At 43.1% G+C, this 21,046-nt stretch overlaps 1 long non-coding RNA gene across 4 annotated transcripts in view; it reads right to left on the bottom strand.

The window, feature by feature from the left end:
- LOC116820594 (uncharacterized) overlaps positions 1-21,046 on the bottom strand; it is an 87,379-nt gene that overhangs the window by 18,221 nt on the left and 48,112 nt on the right. The window contains exon 3 of one of the 4 annotated variants that reach the window (XR_012656419.1): positions 12,161-12,211. The exons of the other annotated variants lie outside the window; for them this stretch is intronic. This is a non-coding gene — a long non-coding RNA (uncharacterized LOC116820594). The remainder of the gene's footprint in view (positions 1-12,160; positions 12,212-21,046) is intronic. 4 annotated transcript variants of the gene reach the window in all.

Here is a 21,046-nt window from a genome sequence, read left to right as displayed (position 1 = left end):
GACCGCCCACACCCTCGCATGACCCGCCTCAGCTTCCTCTGCCGCCCTACCACCAAGAGTGTACGAGTTGAGATACTTTATCTTCCTTCAAAGGGGTATTTTGCAGACTCCATGCTGTTTCTTCTGTCTTGGGTGTATTTATAGGGATTCTGCATAAGGACTCCGCTTGAATATCGAATTAAGTAAAGTGAAAGAGACACACTCACTTAAAATAAAGTTAGCAAAAGTTGTACTGTGAAATGCTGTGCATCGTAATGTGTGCTGCTGCTTAGATGTTCAAAGGAAGGCTCATGGACTACCTTGAAGAAAAACATCAGGTATATCGCAAGTAGATGTGTGTATGTTGAGGTCCATCAAAGGAATGACGCAGACACTCAGACTACATGTTCTCAGGGTAGTTTGTGTCTTTTTCTCAGAATGTCTTTTTAAGAAGAATGTGGGAGGTTTTGTGGTGGGGGACAGAAGCCCCAGATTATTTTTGTACGGTGAATCAAAGACGTTACAGGAAAACCAGGATGTTAAAGAAGGTGGTTGTATGGAGAACTCTTTTATTGAACTCACTTGCCACATAAATAGAAAAGCCTTGTGGGTTTGGGGTCTAAGAAGCTTATCAAAATCGGCACCTAATCACGAATGTCTTCCGTGTCAAGCTTATTTGGAAAGCTGATGTTCAGAAACCTGATTCTTGAAACAAACGCTAGGCTCTCTTAGGATACATGGCAGTATTTACGAGCATTTAACGTGAAGTGGGAGGGCTGTTATAGCCCTCATCCCTTTGCTACGAAATATGACAACTATGCAAGAATACGATTATCATAACAATTATGCCTACCACAGGGATGCTAAAATTACCATGAAGTTATAGATTTGTAAAGGGTCTCTGATAATAAGCAAATTACACACCTACCAGTTTGTTGATGACTCCTTTAAAAAAAACATGCCAAGCCAACAAACCAAATTGTGTTGTTACACTAGACTTTCACCTTGTGACCCACAAGTTTTGTGGATTTTTTATGTCTCTGTCATTCAAACACCACACAATCTGATTGATAACTTTGTAGTTGCAGTGTTGTTGTAGCTGTGTTGGTCCCAGGATATTAAAGATACACGCTGGGTGGGATAATATTTTTTATATATATTTAAATTACCCCCACAATCATAGTTTCTGAGGTGCTCTCCACTATGTTAAACCACATGAAACTTTTCTGTGTGTCTAAGTCATTAAATGTGTAACTAATGCTGGGTTTTAATGATGATCCTGACCTCTTAGATTTGTGCTATGATGTCTGCTTTTGCTTGTATTTATATGGAATGTATTAGCATATCACATGGAGACTGAGTGGCCTCAGAGTTAGCCTAGGGGACCTCTGACTTTACATGCATTATTATTCAGGACCTTTCTCCTTTTTTGAAGAGGACATGCACATTCTGTTGGCAGCAACGGTAGTTACGCCCCCTTTAAGCATTCTAGTTCAGTGTCTGTATTGTGAATTGCATTTTGCTTAACCTGAGCATAGTCAAGATTGTTACTGCATTTAAGTAGAATATGGCTTCATGACCTCATTCAAATGAGGGACCGGTTTACTTAGGCGCTTTCCCTTAAATGTGTGCTAAAGCCGGCTGATGGGGGTAAATGCCCGGACACTGGCACCCAATCAAGTGGCCTTAGCTATTGTCATACTGTATTTAGACAATAGTCATGCCATTACATACTGAAGACTGTCTTGTGAAAAATGAACCCTGTGGTGCTGACGCACAGAGGCTTTGCATGTTGGGAAAACTGCCAAATGCCTGGAAATGGTGAATCTCCGCTGGGGGAATTAATGAAATTTTCTTTTTGCCAAAAGCATTTTTTTGTTCTGTTTTTTTTATTTTTGGCTTTGATTAAAAAAATGTAACCACTCACAAATAGTTAGTGCATTGGAAGCATTGCAAACAAGAATAGGTCCAGCCATGACCAATGCTGGAGGATAGACTTTGCTCTTCTTTTTCTTTGAAACCTTTTAAAATGGTTTTGCCAGTTCAGTATGTGAGTTCTAATTTGTGGTATCTTATTCTTTTGATAGATTTACGTTTGACATCATCCTTCTTAAAGAAGAGTTTTCTTTTGATTTTTATCAGCCAATATAATAAGCTCCTGTGTGGTATAATCACAATAAGCTAGATTACTAAGGCTGTCTGTTTTTCTCGTGTACATAGTTTCCTCGCAGCCAATGTAGGTGCTACTTGCATGAGTAAAGACGTGCAGCATTAGATCCTACATCACTTTTACTAAATTGGCACCTTAAGGATTTGTATTATTATAATTTCTGAATGAAATATTTTTGTCAATATCTAGGTTAATTGTTTTTCTTTTAATTAAGAAAGCTTTTCTTACTATCATACAAGATGCTTGATTTCTGGAAGTCCTCAGATACATGCATTTATCCCAGTTTCTCTTTCTATTTCTCTGATAGATGATGGGTTTAACTTGTCTTGCTAGTTTATACAGCAAATATGATTTCTTTGTTTTAAACAAATTCTATTTGAAATTGTGGTGTGTGTATTTTATAATAAACCCTCGCATGTTTAAAAAAATACCAAGTTTAGTAGGGTATTTAATTTTTCTCTTTCCAGCAGCGGTCTCTCTTTCATTGTTTCTGGTAGAAACTCTGATCAAAGCTTTTTCAATGCATGTTAATTATTTTCTTAGAGAGACAAAGTGCGGAGGTAATTCCTTATTGGGCAAACTTCTCTTGGTTGTGAAGAGGAAACTTCAAGATACACAGAGCCTTTCTTTCAGGTGTGGGGTTTTATTTTCTTAACAGGTACCTGCATAAGTTCCTTCACAATATACTTAGTAGCAGAATAGGATTTTTAGAGGAGGAAGGATGGGTTTGCTGTTAACTGTGTTGGTTTACATAGAAGAAATCGTTAATGTTGTTGGCCTTGGTTTTTCTGTCTTTTTTTAAATTCGGCTTCCACATAAAATTAATGGCAGGATATGGCACTAGACATATTAGAAAATGTGGGTTGTTTGCCTTTCAAATCTATTTTTATACACCGCGTTATGGATTTAGCTTTAGATTACCTTGTTGATTAATAGAGAGACAATTCAGGCTTTTTTTTCGCTAGCTTTTATGTAGGAAAAAAATGCGCTAGGACTTTCTTTGTAAGAGGAGAATCCCTTCCCAAAGAGTTTTACATTCAAATATGCTGAAGTGGTCAGGGGAAAAGAGGCTCAAGCATGGAGGACTAGCCCTTGGTCACACCTTGCAGGTCAGGGCAGAGCTGGACAAATCCAATGGAAAATATTTTATTTCAAGAAATGTTGCTAGGCGCGAAAATGGGGCCGTTATGTCAAGAACCTTACAGAACGGTCTGGGTCAGGGCCCTGTAGAGAGAGGAGAGAGAATGTTGGACACAGGGCTTTAACTATGGTGAGAGGGAATGAATGGCTAAATGTAAAAATGCGAGACAGGTCAGCAGCTGGTTTCCCAAAGTTATGACTTTCTTTTTTCCCCTAACTAAAAACTTTCTAGGTCTGGCTTAGATGAGGAAGGCTGGAGTTATGTTTATAGGGCATCAGACTGGGACTCTGGAGACCTGAGTTCAATTCTTTCTTTGCCAAGCTCTAGGCCTGGGCTACTCTTAAAACATAAGGTCAGCATACTACTGCACACAGGGTGTGAAAATACACACCCTTTGAGCGCCATAGCTTTGACTGGGGCAAACTCCCCCTGTAGATGTAGGATAGGTTGTGGAAGAATGCTTCTGTGATACCTAGCTACCATCCCTTGCGGAGGTAGAAAACCCCCTTCCATTGCTATGACTATGCCATAGGCTACAGGTTTATGCGGGTGTAGCTACTTTCATTGTAGCTATTTGCCATTCTGGTCCCTGTTAGGTAGGACATGCGCGCCTTTTCTGACTTTAAGTCAAGTCATTTAATTTCCCTATGTCTCCATTTCCCCTCTAGAATGTTGATGAAGTTCTTTTGCCTTATCTTTTTAGGTTTCAGCTCTTGGGTCAGGATTGTCTCTTTTTGTGTGTGTATGTACAGGACCTACACCAATGAAATCCTGTCTTTGGTAGGGCTCTCTAGGTGTAAAGGGACTTTATAGTCAATACTTTTTCAAAATAGTTGATTTCTTCTTAAGCACCGAAAATTTCAGATCAATTTTATTAAAGTAAAACCATTCATTTGCAGCATTCTGTCTCTCCCCCACTGCAGACTTACATGTGAAACTAACAGCAATCTGTTCTCACCATGTATATATTTAAAAGTTTTGAAATTAAGTGCACTGGTACATTTTCCTGATCGTGGTTGAACCAGAAGCATCTCACTTCCTTCACATGGAAAAAATGATGAAAAGCATACTAAATCACCTTTCCTCTCAAACAGAAAAGATGATTTGAATTTATTGTATCAGTCGTTACTGGCCTAATTTTGCTCTGAAGCTTATTGAGCTTGTTAGAAGCACTCTCCTACTTCAGAACAACAATCTGGATTGCTATGGCCAACGTTCAGACCGGGAATATGTGTGATGTTTTTTTATAATGTGTAATTATATTAAAGGGGTTTTTTTGGAGTTAGACTTGGAAGTACTAATTAAATTCACATATGACAAGTCAACACATTTCTCGTATGATTAAGCAGTTTCTTTTGTTTGGATAGCAGTAATTATATTAAAATATTTTCTAATCCAGAATGGTTACATTTTAAAAACAGAAGGGAAAAATTGGACTTTGAAATGTGCTTTGCTGAATATGTCTATTTTAGGTACTTCTTTCCTTTTGAAAAGTAATCATTTAGAATTTAAGAAATTTTTGGGCTAATAGTTTGTGAAATTTATATACCTCTTTGACAAAATTCACTGTTCATCGATGCATGCTTTTATTTAAAAGCTCTGAGTGCTTAACTTGCAGGTTTATAATTATGCTCGAGTTATGACCGGTTAGTAAGTATTTCAGTAAATACGTCTCAGAGGAGAACTTGCTAAGGAAAAACACATACATTCCATTAGCAGTCTGTTCATGTCACTGTTTGAAAAACTATAGGTCACATATCAAAGAATATGACCTGTGTTGGCAATATTTCTGAGGTTAAGGACTTCATAAATATGCTGTCAAGGATCTATGCAATGTTGCCCCAAAATGGACAGTGAGAAAAAGCGCTGGATATTAGTTTTAAAAATAAACTGTATTTTGTAATTCTTCATGAATCTTCCATCATTTAATCTTAACAGTGATTCATGATGATTGTGTTACAAGAAATTGAGAGTGATGTCAAATTCAGAACTGTGAAACGACCAGCCCTCAATAGAGTTTACCTTTTCAAGGAAATGCCAGAGGCCGTTTCTGGGGCATACTGTGAGTTGAGGGTCTGGTGGAGTGAAAACGTGAGTCGCTGCTCCATCACCCTTGTGGCTTTACCCAAGAGAAGTCATCTTTTCAACACCAGTGCTATGTGGGAGGGGGTGATGAGGTGGGGTGAGGGCAGGGTTCACAGTCAGTGCGGATGGAGATATGTGCACATCTAATACAGAAGATACTGTGCACTTAAATCAGCTATTATCTGTTGTATCTCTAATGTGGGCAAGCAGAATGTGCGGCAGAGAGTGAAGGAGGATATTTTAAAAACTTTTTGCGTACCCCACATACAATAACCTCATTGATTGGTGCATGATCTCTGTCCTTTCTCCCATCCTTCCTTTCTCCCACACTGCCTGTGATATCACTCCTGTTGTTTCTGTTGTCATGTAAGGGCCCCATCCCCCACTCAAAGTACAACCTACTTGCCAGCTGGTTTGCCACCCTTACCTGGATTGACTACAATGGATGTGAAAGGTTTTTTTGTTGATTGGGTGGGGTGGCTGCCCTGCTCAAGCTTTTTTCACAACCCATTGACCATCGTGTGCAATGAGTTTAAGCAGTATGTATGGATGCATGGCTATACCAGTGCATTCTGGGAAACTGAGGGCACCAATGAAGTGTCAGAAGCAAGCGCATGTGCACGTACTGTGGGACGCCCTTCTGCACAAGGAGCTGGGACATGGTTTCAGTACACAGGCATGTGATTAGTGTCTGCTATTAACACAGTAATACTGTTAGTGCATTGTTTCAGGGAATATTATACATGTAGCAGTTTATTGGCAAGGATGAAATGAGCATCAGCAGCTGAGGTTACTGAGCATTTAATGCTTGTGTGTGTGGTGATCACACAGCATTCTGAGAGCCAGAGCTGCTTCCAACTACTTACAAAGTTGGTAAAACTGTCATTAACTAAATGTAATAAAACACGCCCATCTTCTACTGGAGTGGCTTGCCGGCACAGGCACCCCTCCCACCCTCCGCTTCAGAGCCAACGTATCTGGTGACGCATACACAATAGCCTACAACTGTCTTTCAGCAATTTGGTGTGATTTAATCCAGGACTACTGTATTCTGGGGCACACATGCTTCCCTGTGCCAAACAGAGAGCGACAGCTATTCGGGGTGTTTAGTGGGTAGCTGCTAGTAGCGTGAGGCATGGAATGTGGTACCAAGTGCTTATGACTGTGCCAGAATGACAACCAGAGATATAAGCTAGGCCACATCTGGCAATCGCAGTTGTGGGCTTTGGCCAGCAGATCCTCCTAATATGTAAAAGGACCAAAAAGCAATGACGAAAGTGCAGGACCCGATGGAATACGAACTATGATGAATCTAGCTTTCTTGGGAAAATTATATAGCCACACCCAACACCTGATATGCACCTCACAACGGTGGTCCACATCACTGTTGAATGAGGCAGCAGTCGCTGTGTTGACTGGCTGCTACTATTCACAAATTGAAATTTATTGCCCCAAGTAAATGTTTTTCCCATGGGTGAACTTGTGGCAAAGAATTAGGTCCAGGAGAACATCAGCAAGTCAGACGGTGGAACGAGAGTCCAGGAATCCTCCTCTTACGCCCTCTTGTTCTGACTAGCCCACAGTCTGTGTGTGATGATTCCTAAGTAAGTTGTAGTTGGTGGACAGAGCTGTTCATTCCTATCCTGGTTCTAAGCTTGTCCTCTGTGTATTCAGGTACTTAGGAACTACTAGATCTTAGGCCCCAAGGTGCAGACCAAGCGCAACAGTGATGATTGAACCATTGGTATAGAAGCTGAACTCCACTGAAGGAACCTGTTGGTTTTAAAAGGTGTATGCAGCTAGGGCAATATTCCCCCTGTTAGGGTTATGGTGGGAGACCAGGAAGCACAAGGAAGGAGGGCAAGCAAGATGGCTACACTAAGTGCTTGTGCTTTCCAACAGAGGTATCATAGCGTGGGATGTGGTTGCTGGTTGAGGATGAGCGATATCAGGATGAGGTGTAGGGGAAGTGCGGCCCAGTGCTAACCACTCTATGGCACTACCCGTAAAGCCCTTAGCCCTGTCACACGTCCCGCAGACCTTTTGCAGGCACTGCAGGGTATTAATTCTTCTGTGACCAAATGGCATTTAGCTGGGGGACAGCATTGGAGTGCTAATCACATTCTTTCAGAAACTTTTAAACCGATGCACAAAAACGTTTTATAACATTTGAGAGTAAATGGCATTCAGAGCAAGCGGGCCAAATTTAATGCTTTAAATAATCCTCTTGCTCAGTCAGCATCTCCTGACGCTTTGACCTGTTTCTCCTCTTTTCCTTGCCCTGACATTTATAAGTCAGGCCAGTTAATCGTAGGCATTCTTGTTTGTCAGGTTTAGTATAGAGATTCTCAGAGGGTGGGAATTACAGCCCAATATAATGAAGATGCCGGCCCTACATGTATGTATTTGTCCAGCTGTGTGCATAAATAGGTGATCTTAAGATTAAGAGGTTACTTATTGTAAAGTAAGAGTAAAATCCTCCACCAGAAGTGGTAGTTTCGTGCAGGGTCTTGCGAGAAGAAATGATGCCAGTTTTTGGTACTGGTTTCGTTTAGGTGGGCGTCAGGGGCAGTTCCTGTGCAAAGTGTGTAGTTTAACACTGTTGACCGGAGGTGTTTTTGTCCAAAGCGGACAGTTGGCAAATGGAGAGACTGGGCCAGACTGGCCCACTGCGGGGAGCAGTTCAACTGTCAGTCCTGCCTGGCCAAAACCAGCAGCCGTGCTCATGGAGGTGGAAGAGGTGAGGCAAAACTATATGGGAGAGGAGGAGGAAGAGCCAGTATAGTAGGGGAGTATGACTGGCCTTTCACCACCCACAGGACTTTCTGGCATAAATAGGGCTGTTAATGTTACACCTGGTCGCACCTAGAGTTGGCCAAGTTGCGAGTGCTCAACGGTTAGATACTATCAATACGACCAATTGCAGTCGCTGTCACCAGATAGATCGATCTGCACAGTGCGGATCTGCGGGCATTGGATGAGTAGCTCTGTAAGTGCGTCCAATTGTAATGCTCCATATTTAACTACGTTGCTCCAAGTCTCTGATGTGTAACGTACCCGTCTCTAAACTTAGATCACCCAACTCGTTAGCATTTTCATGAATGATTTATTCGGATCTAAGCTCGGCTCTTGCGGACTATTGCTCTCGTCAATAGTGTACCTTGACATCCCCGACTGTGGAGGGTAGGCTATATGTACTTATAGATTCTACACATAGAGTCGGAATTCTTAACGGTTATCGTGGTACAATGAGGCGGATAATCGTACCTTTCGTTCTCTGGAGAGAACGCTGAATTACTTCGTTTTAGCTGTTTTCACAGCTGTACCACACGGGCTCTCGACAGTCTCGCAATTGACCGCTCTGGACAGCAACTGAACTCGGAATGCAGCAGCGGGTCCGCAGTACAACAGGAGCAATGCGCTCCGCGGCAGCAGACATTTGGGTTGAACTTTGACATGTTCCTGTTTGCCCCCAGCGTGGGGCTCTGATCCACGCCGGGTGGTGTCATTGATGCCCGAGTCTCAATCAAAACAGCTCCCCATGGACTGTACGGGAATATAGAACTGACGCTTGTGTATAGAGAGTAAGACAAAGTCTGTGTGTATCCGGCTCCTAGTTTACAGATACACGAATTGCCCAAGCGTGTGAAAAAAAAATCTCCAGGAATTCTATACAGCGGCTGCGTGACAAGTCGTAACGCGCAAGCCAAGGACTCAAGATGGAGGAACGTCAATGGATGGATGGGTGGTATGAGGACTCCAGCCGTATCCACAGTCGCACTCGGCAGTCTCTGAAAGTATTTTGCATTCTTGGGCTGAGCTCCATGTCTGTAGAGATTCAAAACACAGTGTTCTGGCGTGTTCAGGGATCGTCCTCAGTTTCTTTTCCCCCCTACCACCACGTGAAGAACAGGGAAGAAATCATTTCTGACTACTTTCAACCTGTCCCCTTATTGTGTACTGAATGCTTCGCGTAGCATTGCGCTGCTGCAGCAGTGAAGAGCAGTATTCCGCCTCCTTCCCTCTCCCTCTCCCCTCCCCAGTGGAGACGGTCGCAATCAGGAACTAGTAACCGTCCTTCACAATGATTTATCTACATGTTGACTTATCGGTGGGCCAACATTGTGCGTTATTCTCCAGTTAGCTAGGACAGACACGGCTTAATAACCAGCTCAATACATCGCAACTGGAGGCTTCAAAGCCCCCTCCTCCTGGTTGTAAGAAAAGATTCGTACTGCCTGGCCTGTCATAGCGCAGCATGCTGGGCTCCTTCTCCCACCCGCTATGTTTTCTGCCTCGACTATCATTGCCAGGAGGCTGCCTCCCCTCATTTATTATGTCACTAAACAGGCTTCTGCTGATTTTCGTTATTCCTGCATTTCTTTATTACTTCATGACATAACTATGGGCGAGACTCTCACTGCCACGGGTTTATCCCAGGAAGGGTGGGATGAGGAAGCAAAAGGTGGGGTGTTGCAGGGGGCACGCCACCCCTGTGGAATCTGACACGGAGCAAGCTGTGCTCTGATACACTGGTCCTCTAATACACTGCCCCTTATTCTAGGCAGGACTGACCTATTTTTTTAGAAACCATGAGGGAGGATTGACTCAGTCAAGTGAGTCAATCCCAATTTTGCTTTTTGCGTTGGTGGCCGCTGGTGATTTCACCGGGGCACTCATAGAGCAGCGGACAGTACAGAGGAGGAGAGCATAACCGTCATCTGCATTGCCAGTTTTCTCCGGCAGTAGCGATACAGAACGACCAGTAACCATCTCTGCTAGTCATTGCAAAGCAGTGAATAGCTTGCTGTTAGCGCTGGAGTATCGCCTCTCTCTTCCGCGGATCCCAAGTACACATACGGGCCGGAAAAAAAAAAAAGTGAACGGCTCCATGGTTGCGTGGCTATGGCGTCTGCCAGGGCATTCCAGGGAAAAACGGCGTTGAAAGCGATTGTCAAGCTGATATTCCGGAGGGAAGGAATGACTGACAACATTTACCCAGAACCACCCGCGACAATAATGATTCACCCAGAATTCCAAGGGGCGGGGGAGACTGCGGGAACTATGGGATAGCTACGGTAAGAGCTACCCACAATGCAACGCTTCAGAAATCGACGTTAGCCTCGGACCATGGACGCACAACGCCGAATTACTGTGCCTAGTGTGGCCGCATGAAACCGAATTTATAATATCAGTTTTATAAAACCGATTTTAGCTAATTCGATATTATCCCGTAGTGTAGATGTGGCCTGACACCACTTGAATCTTTCACTTTTTTCCCCCCACAGTCACTGATATGTGCTGTTGGACTTCATGACGTTTTAATTTCCTTAGTGTAAGTGCTTTTCATTTTTAAATAAATAATCATCATGTGGCTGGGGAGAGAAAGGAGCCTGGCAGAAGGTTACTTTTCTCCTCTCTGTCCTTCTGCTGGAAGGGGACTCCTATTTCCTCTGAAAGGCCACAGGCGGGCATCAGTCTCCTGCAGGAGGTTCACAGAAGTGGGGCACCACCCAGTACATACCTAAAACGACAACTGAACTGATCACTCTCTCCAGCCCCACAGAAGTTAAGAGGATCCTTGTGGGACCCCTGCATGAGTCTTAAATGTTTGTGGACCATTATCTGTCACCTAAGTTTTATAGGAGGAAGGGCAACCTTTTGGTAAAGGCACTGGACTGGGACTCAGGATGCTCCCAGTGGCACTCAGAGCTTGTTTGCACAAGGAAGCTAGTAATGTAAGCTCAGATGTTCTAGTTATTGTGCACTAACTTTCTGTGTAGACACTCTTACTACCCACTATCCCTTTGTGTACTGCATTTTTAGTGCACAGGAAGAATGTCACCATGGGGCGTCAGTGTGGAATAGCTAGCATGCTTTAAATTCACACTCTTGCTTACTATGCATTAACTTCCCGGTGTAGACAAGCCCTGAGATATCGCAGTGATGGGGGGCATATAAATATCTATGTAATATGTTTATTTGCAGAGTATTTGATAGTAGCCTTCAACTACCTGAAGGGGGGTTCCAAAGAGGATGGAGCTTGGCTGTTCTCAGTGGTGGCAGATGACCTAACAAGGAGCAATGGTCTCAAATTGCAGTGGAGGTGGTCTGGGTTGGATATTAGGAAAAACTATTTCACTAGGAGGGTGGTGAAGCACTGGAATGGGTTGCCTAAAGAGGTGGTGGAATCTCCATTCTTAGAGGTTTTTAAGGCCCGGCTTGACAAAGCCCTGGCTAAGATGATTAGTTGGGGTTGGTCCTCCTTTGAGCAGGGCGCTGGACTAGATGACCTCCTGAGGTCTCCTCGAACTCTAATCTTCTATGATTATTCAACCACTAGATGTCTCTGTGTGCTGTATAGAGTTCCAGACAATAGGTAGTCTCTGGGTAAACAAAGGAGACAAAGCTGGAACTCAAGTTGTGTGGAAGCTTGTTTGTAGTTTTAAAAAGACAGATATCCATACATCATGACAACCTAGATAGATGGGAGGAGGCATAGCCTTCCTACCACCTATGGGAGCAGCAAGGATACTAGACTTTCTTTCATTCATTTGTTTGTTCTTTCTTTCATTCTTTCTTTCTCCTCACCCTCCTCCTCCTCCAGCCCCCCTACTAAATATGTCTCTGAGGCTTGCAAGGGGGAGGAGGTTTTGTAGGCCTCCTGAGACTTGTATAGAGAGCCATTGTTAACTGAACCTGCAAAATTGTAAATAAAAATGCACCTTACTGGAAGCAATAATGTTCAAACGGGTTCTTATTTAAATCCAAGCCTTTCTCCTTACCTGCCTTGCTTATCTGTTGGCTCATGGAAAACATTTCAGCTGCAAAAACACCTTTTTAAAAAAAAAAAAAAAAAAAAAAAAAAAAAGTACAAAAATTCTCGAATGAAAACATGAAGGTTCTAGCTGCCCTTCTTTCTCAGCCCATATCCTATGGCAGTTATTGTTTTATTCCCAGACCCGACAGAGTTCTACACTCTTAAAGGTGGAGGTGGAGTTTCCAGTGTGACCCTGGAACTCAGAAGTACATCTCCAATCGGTGCTAGACACATTCTGTACCATGCTGATTGAAAAAGACAAGCAATGTCTTTCAGCTTTAAGAACAAAATCTAGGAACAAATGTGTATTGCACAGTCTCTAAAGCATTAGGTGTAAATGTCCTGTAATAATACTGAATCTTCACCATTTAGTCATTAGTGAATATTCTATTTTCTCTCAGTAAACACAATTTAAGCCCTTAGCAGTTAAGCTTCTTAGGATTCATAGCTGATGAGGGAGCAATTAGGACCGGATTTTAATGAATACACACAAACTCAGGTGTTCCTGCCAGGAAGAAAGGCTAAGCTGAAGCTGTTTTTTTGTTTTAATTTGGAATATTGTTCAGAGAGATAAATGAGGATAAAACACAATTAAACAGGAGCCCTTAACTTTTGGACTAATTATATTAATCTTTTCCCCCCATTATCTCTGTTTATCATCTGACTGTCAAATACACACTATAGCTCAAATTTTTGCCCTTTGTTACTTCTGCAAATGCACTGAAGCTAGTGGGGCTGCAGGTGTATAACTTAGGGCAAAATTCTGCCCTCAGTGTCTCTAGGTATTTCATGCATGTACTTAATAAATTCACTGATCAGCTGTAATAGCTAGAAACAACACACAGCAAACCTGGCTGATTTATTAGCTCTGACATCCAGCAGGTACCCCTTGGACAGTGTATTTGTTGCAAGTTAGAAAGTAAACTAGCTTTAGCTTTTGCAGGTTTAATCTCCAGTGAAATCAGAAAAGAAAACACATATGCAAGTATCAACTTTCCAGGTGACTATCATAGCTCTTCAGTGCTCCATCTTGGCTATTTGGCGCCCTAATTCTATTCTATTTAGGTTCATGTACAACACCCATCATCATGTCATCTGAGTCTATCTCCATCGCCTATTGTGACCTGTTTCTGTGGGAGTATTTTTGGCATTGATATGGCAGAAACCCACCACTCAGTTCATACAGAGAGGAGAGTATTGAAGAAAAAAATATAATATAAGTTTTAAATCTGCTATTTAGTATAAGAACATAAGAATGGCCATACTGGGTCAGACCAAAGGTCCATCCAGCCCAGTATCCTGTCTACTGACAGTGACCAATGCCAGGTGTCCCAGAGGGAGTGAACCTAACAGGTAATGATCAAGTGATCTCTCTCCTGCCATCCATCTCCACCCTCTGACAAACATAGGCTAGAGACACCATTCCTTACCCATCCTGGCTAACAGCCATTAGCGGACTTAACCTCCATGAATTGAATGATTATTGAAACAACGCAGCACTCATGCTGAGGTTAGGAAAATGAGAATAAGGATACAAGGCTAGCTCTGAACATAGATATCTACCAAAGTGCTACCCAGGTGCAATGCCAACATGCCATCTTGTGAGCTGGGACTGTGATGGGGAAAAGGGAATGGACTGAGGAAGGAGCTGGTGACATTCTGTGTCCATAAAGTATTAAAATCAGTGTTCATCATACACACTAGTTCTGAATGTACCAGAGATGATTAACCAGGTGGGTGCATCAGTACCTATGACAGTGCATAGGTGTTGCCACAACAAAGGAGTTGTACTAGTGTCAAGAAAAAATAGATTTGGGCCATGCTGTAGCAATGGATGGGGTTGAGGCAGGACTAGTTTAAGACTCTATCTAAGCACTTCTGTGGCCTTTCTCTCTGTGGTGTCTGAAGCCCTTGGAGTCACAGAAATGGACCTATTCCTTCTCTAGTTCTATGTATCTTTTAATTTGTTTAATGAACATCTGACTTGAAATTTTTAGGCAGGTGATCTGCTGAAGCAATTACAGGATTTTTCTGTGCTCCTTGCAGGCAGAGACAAGAGCCATGGCAGAAACGGCCTGGGCCTTTCTGGAGATACTAGCCCTTCTGCCAGAGTTCTTCAGTATTTCTGCTTGCGGGCTGCGCTGCTTTGCTTTTCATGGCCTCTTACTTTCCTCACTCAGCTTTCAGTATTTCCAAGCAGTACATAAGTATCTTTCCTCTCCATCCTCCTCCCTTTTTTTGGCACTGTTGTATTTGCATGTAACCTACTAATTATCTCAGGTTAACAATCTCTTTCTCTTCCAGGTAATGACATGCTGTTTCTCTCCAGCCTCAGCTGAGCTGTAGCTCTGTTACAATAATTTGTAATATTTCCTTTGTTAGAGAAACATTTTTGTCTGTGTTCTCCTGTAAGATTTGATAATTAGAGTAAGGGATTCAATAATTACTACAGCAGAGGGCTTGTGGGTCTATCTCAGTAGGAGCTATGCTTTCTGTTGGGTTGGATGCAAGCCCATGTGGTGTGTTTTGATGAAAACAAAAGTATTTTCTTCAGCTTCATAAGGCAAAAGCCTCCACCAAAGGGTTGGTGGTGGTGGTGGTGCGGAAGAAAAGTGCTATGTAATTGGTAGGAAGGCAGCAATTTTGATGAGCAGCATTTCATTCCTGCAGTGTTTATAAAACCCATTGAGATTCTTTGTGGATGAAGAGTGCTATATAAATGCAAATTTCATTCATTTCTCTCATTCCATCAGTTCAGGCACAAGTGAACTGCAGTTCATGTATTTGTGAGTAATACAGACACTTAAGGGATGAATGTGTATTGCAGTGCATATAATTGGTGCACTGTGTGTGTGATGAAAATGTTAGCCCTCAAGGCTCTGCGCCTCCTGATCTGATCCAGGAAATGTCTTCCTTTCCCTGCAGTTCATCTGTGCCTTGGTTAGGTCTGGGGACTGCATGGCATTCAACAAAGCAGAGGTGTTGGCACACCCTTATCTGGGGGAGGGTTTGTTGAGTTCTGTGCTTGAATGCAGATTTCTAATCTACAGGCAGAGGGATTCCCCTTCTAACTATAGAGGGGCACTTCACACTGTCTTAGCCAGGAAAGAAATGGAATGTCTAACTGCAAGGGGCATAAAATGGGTCGAGGGATTAAGATAAGGGGGAGAGTGTTAGAGATGGGAGGGAAATGATTTTCCCATTCTGCAATAGCTTTTGAGACTTAATTTTTTTTTCTCCAAATGGTGATGAAAGTCAAGCTTGGACACTTGCGAATTTATAATCTGCAATTTTTTTAGATCAGGTCAATCAAAACATTTTTGTTTTGATTTCAGCCTTTTTTTTTTTTTTTAAATCACTTTTTAAACACAAATTAACTCTAATTTCAAAATAAATTTGCTTTGAATGGGGATGTTTTGACAACTTTGTGACTTTTTTCAAAATGTTTTTGTATCAGGTGATTTATTGATGCTGACTCTTTCCTGCAAACAGTTTTGGTATAAATTAATTGGCATTTTCTGGGGGGTAGGAGGGAGAGGAAACATTGGAAAATTCCTGACCAATTCTAAGGCATATTACCTAAACATACATGTATATGCTGCTGCTGCTGCTATTACATATGTTGGGCCAGATTCTGTTACCCTTATTCACATAATGAATAGTATCATAGCTTCAAAACAGTCTTTAACGGGGGTCTATCAGGCTTTCTTTTGCCCCTGCCTGAGGCATTGCACCCCGATCCTCCCTGCTCAAGGAAAATCCATTCAGAGTGACTGAAATGAGATGATTGTCCAGAGGCCTAGAAGGGCCAGGAGGAAATAGTGACAAACCAAGAACCAGCAGGCCAGTTAAGAAGGCTTATCAGATGTTGTTCAGGGGCAGAGGTAGGTTAGATTGGGATGGGTGAGGAGCAGTGACTCAGGGCTAGTTCAGAGCCTTGCTCTAAGCGCTTGCCTTTGAAGGAGAGGAGGCAGCCAAATCCTGAGTTGCTATTTTGTTACTTGATTGTTTAGAGACTGACGACATGCTCATGGTACAGGCTGCTCTACCCCGAGGAGAGGGTCAGACCTTACAGATGAAGGTGGGGAGTATCTGTAGTACCACATATGGTCCTGAAGGGGGCCCTACAGAGTGTGCATGGCTCCCACCCAATTCCATTGAAATGAGCAAGGTTACTTGTGGAGTAAGGAGGTTACCCAACCTGAGTAAAGCTATCAGACTCTTCCCACCGCCTGTAAAAGCTGTTGCCTCCACAAACCCTGCTATTGATGTGGCTGCACTTCCTTGGACAGTGAGTTATGGACAGCTCTCCCGATTTCTGTATGCCTAGCTGAGCAACAAATTCTGGTTTCAAGGTGCCACAGTCTGTCTCACAGTGGGGGTATTATCTTCCTACTCAAGGTTGGGGGGATTGTTTTATATAACAGGGGTATACAGCATGTCATGTCATGTGAAAGCTAACGTGATGCTACCTTACAGAGTGTTGTCTAGTGGTTAAAGCACATGGCCCGCATCAGTGATTTGTTCTCAGTTTTGCTACTGATTTTTCTGTGTGATCTTGGGTAAGTCTCATCTCTCTGTGCCTCAGTTTCCCTGCCTGTAAAAAGGAGATGATGACTCCTAACTCGCAAGGAGTCATGAGGTTTAATTAAGATGTACTGAAGTGCTTTTGAGTGCCTTAGATTGTGGGCCTGTGGAAGTGACAGATATTAGTAATTATACGCTGACAACCGAAGCACTAAAAAGAAGTCTTTAAGTTCTTGACCAACCAAAGTAAACTGGTGCTTTTGTTTTATAATACTTAGCGCTTAGTGTTCTTCATCTTCAAATCATTTTACAAACGTTAACTAAGTATCCCTACATCCATGAATCTGTCTGCCAATTTCTCCTCACACTCTATAGCTTCTCTCTCTCTTTCTGCCTTCCTGCATCCTTATCCTTTTGATACTCCATTAGTTCCTTCTGGAACTCTTATCTGCTGATTCATTTTATCTACCTGCAATCCCGTCTGCCCATCTCGGGCTGTCATAAACAGATAGCTAAGGGTTAATGTTTCTTTTACCTGTAAAGGGTTAACAAAGGGAACCACACACCTGACCAGAGGACCAATCAGGAAACCGGATTTTTCAAAGCTCAGGGAGGGATTTTTGGGTGTTGGTCTTTTGTCTGTGTTCTCTGTGCTCTCTCGGCTATGAGAGTGATTCTATCTCCAGGCCGTAGTTCTCTATCTTTGTTTCCCAATTTGTAAGTAATAGTAGAAAACATTATAGCTTTTTATTGTGTTGTTTTGTGTGATTACATTGTGTATGTTTGCTGGAATGTTATAATGAATATCTTTTGCATAAGGCTGGTTGTTGTCATTTTTTCTTTTAGCAATTAACCTTGTATAGTTGTACCTGAATTACAGAGAACATTTTTATGTCTTTTTTCTTTCTTTTTTTATATTAAAGCTTTCTTTAAAACTGTTTTTAGTTTTTTCTGTTATAGGCTAAGGACAAAGAGGGGAAATCATCTGTTGTTGATAGACTCGCTAGGTTGTGAATCTGGCAAGCCTTGGGTGAGGGGGAGAGAAAACTTGATTCTCTTGTGTTTGCATTTTCAAGGACTTTAACTCTGGTTATCTCTAGGGCGCAGGGAGGAAAACAGAGCAACATAGGGGGTGTATTTCCTCTGTTTAGACTTCAGGCTTTGAGTCTGGGTCCCCAGGGGAATGGTTTGGAGACCGAGTAGAAAGGCCACTGTAAATTCCATGTCTTGTGGCGCGCTGATCGATCCAGCTGGGTGATTAAGCTTGTGAGTTTCTGGCAGCCGACCCACATTTGACTCTAAGGTTTCAGATCGGATTTATGCTTATGATACAGGCTTTTGGTCTCTTTGCTCGCAATAGGACTCCTGGGGCTGTGTGTTTGTCCTCTGGAGGTGGAAGGATCTTGAAAGGAGAAAGCAGGGTGGCTGGAACAATTTATATAGTGGGGGTGCTGAAAGCTATTGAAACGAATTGTAAACCCTGAATATGATGGACCACTTCAAGCTGGGGGTGCGGCAGTACCCTCAGCACCCCTAATTCCAGCACCTATGGGAGAAAGAGAGCCCATTTATGTCTTACCATGATTAAAAATGTTATACTGCATGTAAGGGTCTGCTTTAATTCAAGGTCAAAAGATGATTTTATTCACACAGAAACCATTGTCCACTTCAGACGTTCTTTGAAGAAGCACTGAAAACCATTACACATCATGGTAAGACACACATACAAAATTCAGTTGAAATTATTTCTATTCTTTCATTTTCCTGGGTAGTGGTGAGTGTTTGGAACTTAACTAGTAACATTCAATGGTGGTTGAATCCTTTCAGGTAGGATAAGCTCTGGAGAACATTGATATTCTGCAGGTCCCCAAGTGGAAGCATGATGATCTGTTCCAGGCCAGTGCAGACAGCCATCTGTGTATACTAACGAGAGATTTAGGCATGTAGTGACCAACCAGCACATTTCAGAATGAAGAGGGCTCATGAATTACAAATGCAGCCCTAATAAATAATCAGATGAAATAAGGCATAGATTTTTAATGGGAAGTGTAACTAACCACTGGAACAAATTTACCAGGGATCCTGGTGGATTCTCCGTCACTGCCAACTTTTAAATCAAGATTGGATGTTTTTCTAAAAGCTCTGAAGTGCTATAGCCTGTGTTTTACAGGGGGTCAAACTAGATGATCACAGTGGTCTCTTCTGGCCTCGGAATCTGAATCGCTTGGTCAATGGTTGACATTTGATCTGCACCAGCTATGCTGGAAGGATTGGTGCAATGCTGTAACTCCTCCAATAGGTGAAGTTGTTATCCTCTTGCTAAGGTGACCACTTTTGTGGCAACATCTAGGGGAGGGGAATACTCCAGTGTTCTGGTTGCCTTCTTCGATCTGCTCTGCCTAGGTTAGAACTGCTCTGCCTGCAGCTACAGACCAAATGAACTGAGCCTTGCCTTTTGTTTCCCCCTTTTCTATGGTTCAGGCAACCATAGAGAAGATGGGAGTGAACGACTGAAGGGTCACCAAATGCCCAGCCCCTACCTCCCTCAAACCCCCGCCCCCCCGCCGTGAGGAGCCAGAGCTGGGGTTTTGTCATTACTAAAGTTGGCTGTTGACTTATGTGGTGCAATAAATGGAAGGCAGCTGAAAGAGACTGGGCCTGCCAGAGGAAGGAGAACCTGTCTGGGGATCAGGGGATAAAGAGAGAGGCTGAAGAGAGGGAAAGATGGAGTTGGAAAGGAAAGGAAGAATAGAGAAGAAGAGATGGATAAACTCCAGCTAAATAACCTGGACCAAGATAGTGCTCTTGGTTACACTGGTGCAAATCTAGAGTAACTCAATCAAAAACCCACTGCTGTGGATTCACACCAATGCTCCTGGGCTCGATCCAAAGCCCACTGAAGTCCACTGACTGCTTACATTGACGTGACTGGGTTTTGGGTTAGGCCTGTTGAGAGCCATAGTTGCCCACGAAACTTTCTGGGATTTACCCCAACTAAACATTTCAAGATACTGCCACTGCCTGTTGGAGGTAATTGTTGGCCTCTATTGCTGGAATTCTGAAGACTTCAAAATAACACCTAGGTTGATGAAATTGAGAATGAATATTTTTAACTTTCATTTTAAATTCAGAGGATTGCACAAGGTCCCTATGAAAGAATAGGTGATGAAAGAATACCATATCCTTCTTTTGATTCTCGTGTAGCCATGGAGAGCAGTAACTACTTGTTGCATACGATTTGTCTTAAATTAATTTCCATCATATGTATCTCAATTTTTATATGAAACTGCCCTTTATCTGAAATTCTCTGCACTTCAAACTGGCTCTCCCACCTCACAAAGGGGAGGTAAATCTAAGTGATTTATTTTTTACATACAATGTCTACCAAGGTCACAGGGGTTTTGGGAAGATAAATCCATTAATGTGTGAGGGGCTCAGGTTCTATTGTGGGTGAGAGCCATAGAAAATCCTACAAATAAACAAAGCTATCCAGAAATCTCAGAGGTGACTGATTAATTCGATACTCACTGACTATGCACTGGAGTTCTTGCATCTTCTAGATCCAATTAGTAATTTAGAGATTGGACAGGATCCAACCTCTTCATGGATTTTTAAGGCCAGAAGAGATCATTCTATTTAAATTTGCCTCAGTGTGGAGGGATAAACTCGGTGGTCTCTTGCAGTTTCTCTTCAAACCCAATATTTCTATTATTCTGATAATCCAGTCTAACTCTTCTGCATGACACAGACCTTGGATTTCATGCAGTGATTCCTGCATCATGCTCTAGAACTTGTGTTTGAGCTAGATCATGGTTTCTCAAACTGGGGTCGCCGCTTGTGTAGGGAAAGCCCCTGGCGGGCTGGGCCGGTTTGTTCACCAGCCTGGCGGGCTGCTCCGGGGCAATGGGAGCTGCTGGAAGCGACAGCCAGTACATCCCTCAGCCCACGCCACTTCCAGCAGCTCCCATTGGCCCAGAGCAGTGATCCACGACCAGTGGGAGCCGTGATCGGATCAGACCGCCAGGGGCTTTCCCCATGGGTGGCAAATTTGTAGAAATTTTGGTGGTGCCCAGAAGCCGCCCCCCTAAACTCTGCCCCCACCTGCCTAAGGCTCTGGGAGGAGTTTGGGGGGGGAGGTCTGGGGTGCAGGTCCTAGGCTGGGGATTAAAGTGCAGGAGGGGTGCAGGGTGCAGGCTTTGGGATGGAGTTTGGGTGCTGGGTGCAGGCTCCGGGCTGGGGCAGGGGATGGGTGTGCAGGAGGGGGTGAGAGGTGCAGGCTTTGGAACGGAGTTTGGATGCAGGCTCTGGGCTGGGGGTGGGGGTG

The sequence above is a fragment of the Chelonoidis abingdonii genome, chromosome 8 (assembly GCF_003597395.2).
Source record: "Chelonoidis abingdonii isolate Lonesome George chromosome 8, CheloAbing_2.0, whole genome shotgun sequence".
NCBI lineage: Eukaryota > Metazoa > Chordata > Testudines > Testudinidae > Chelonoidis > Chelonoidis abingdonii.
Note: the sequence above shows the minus strand (reverse complement) of the source record. Positions and strands in the feature narration are given on the sequence as shown.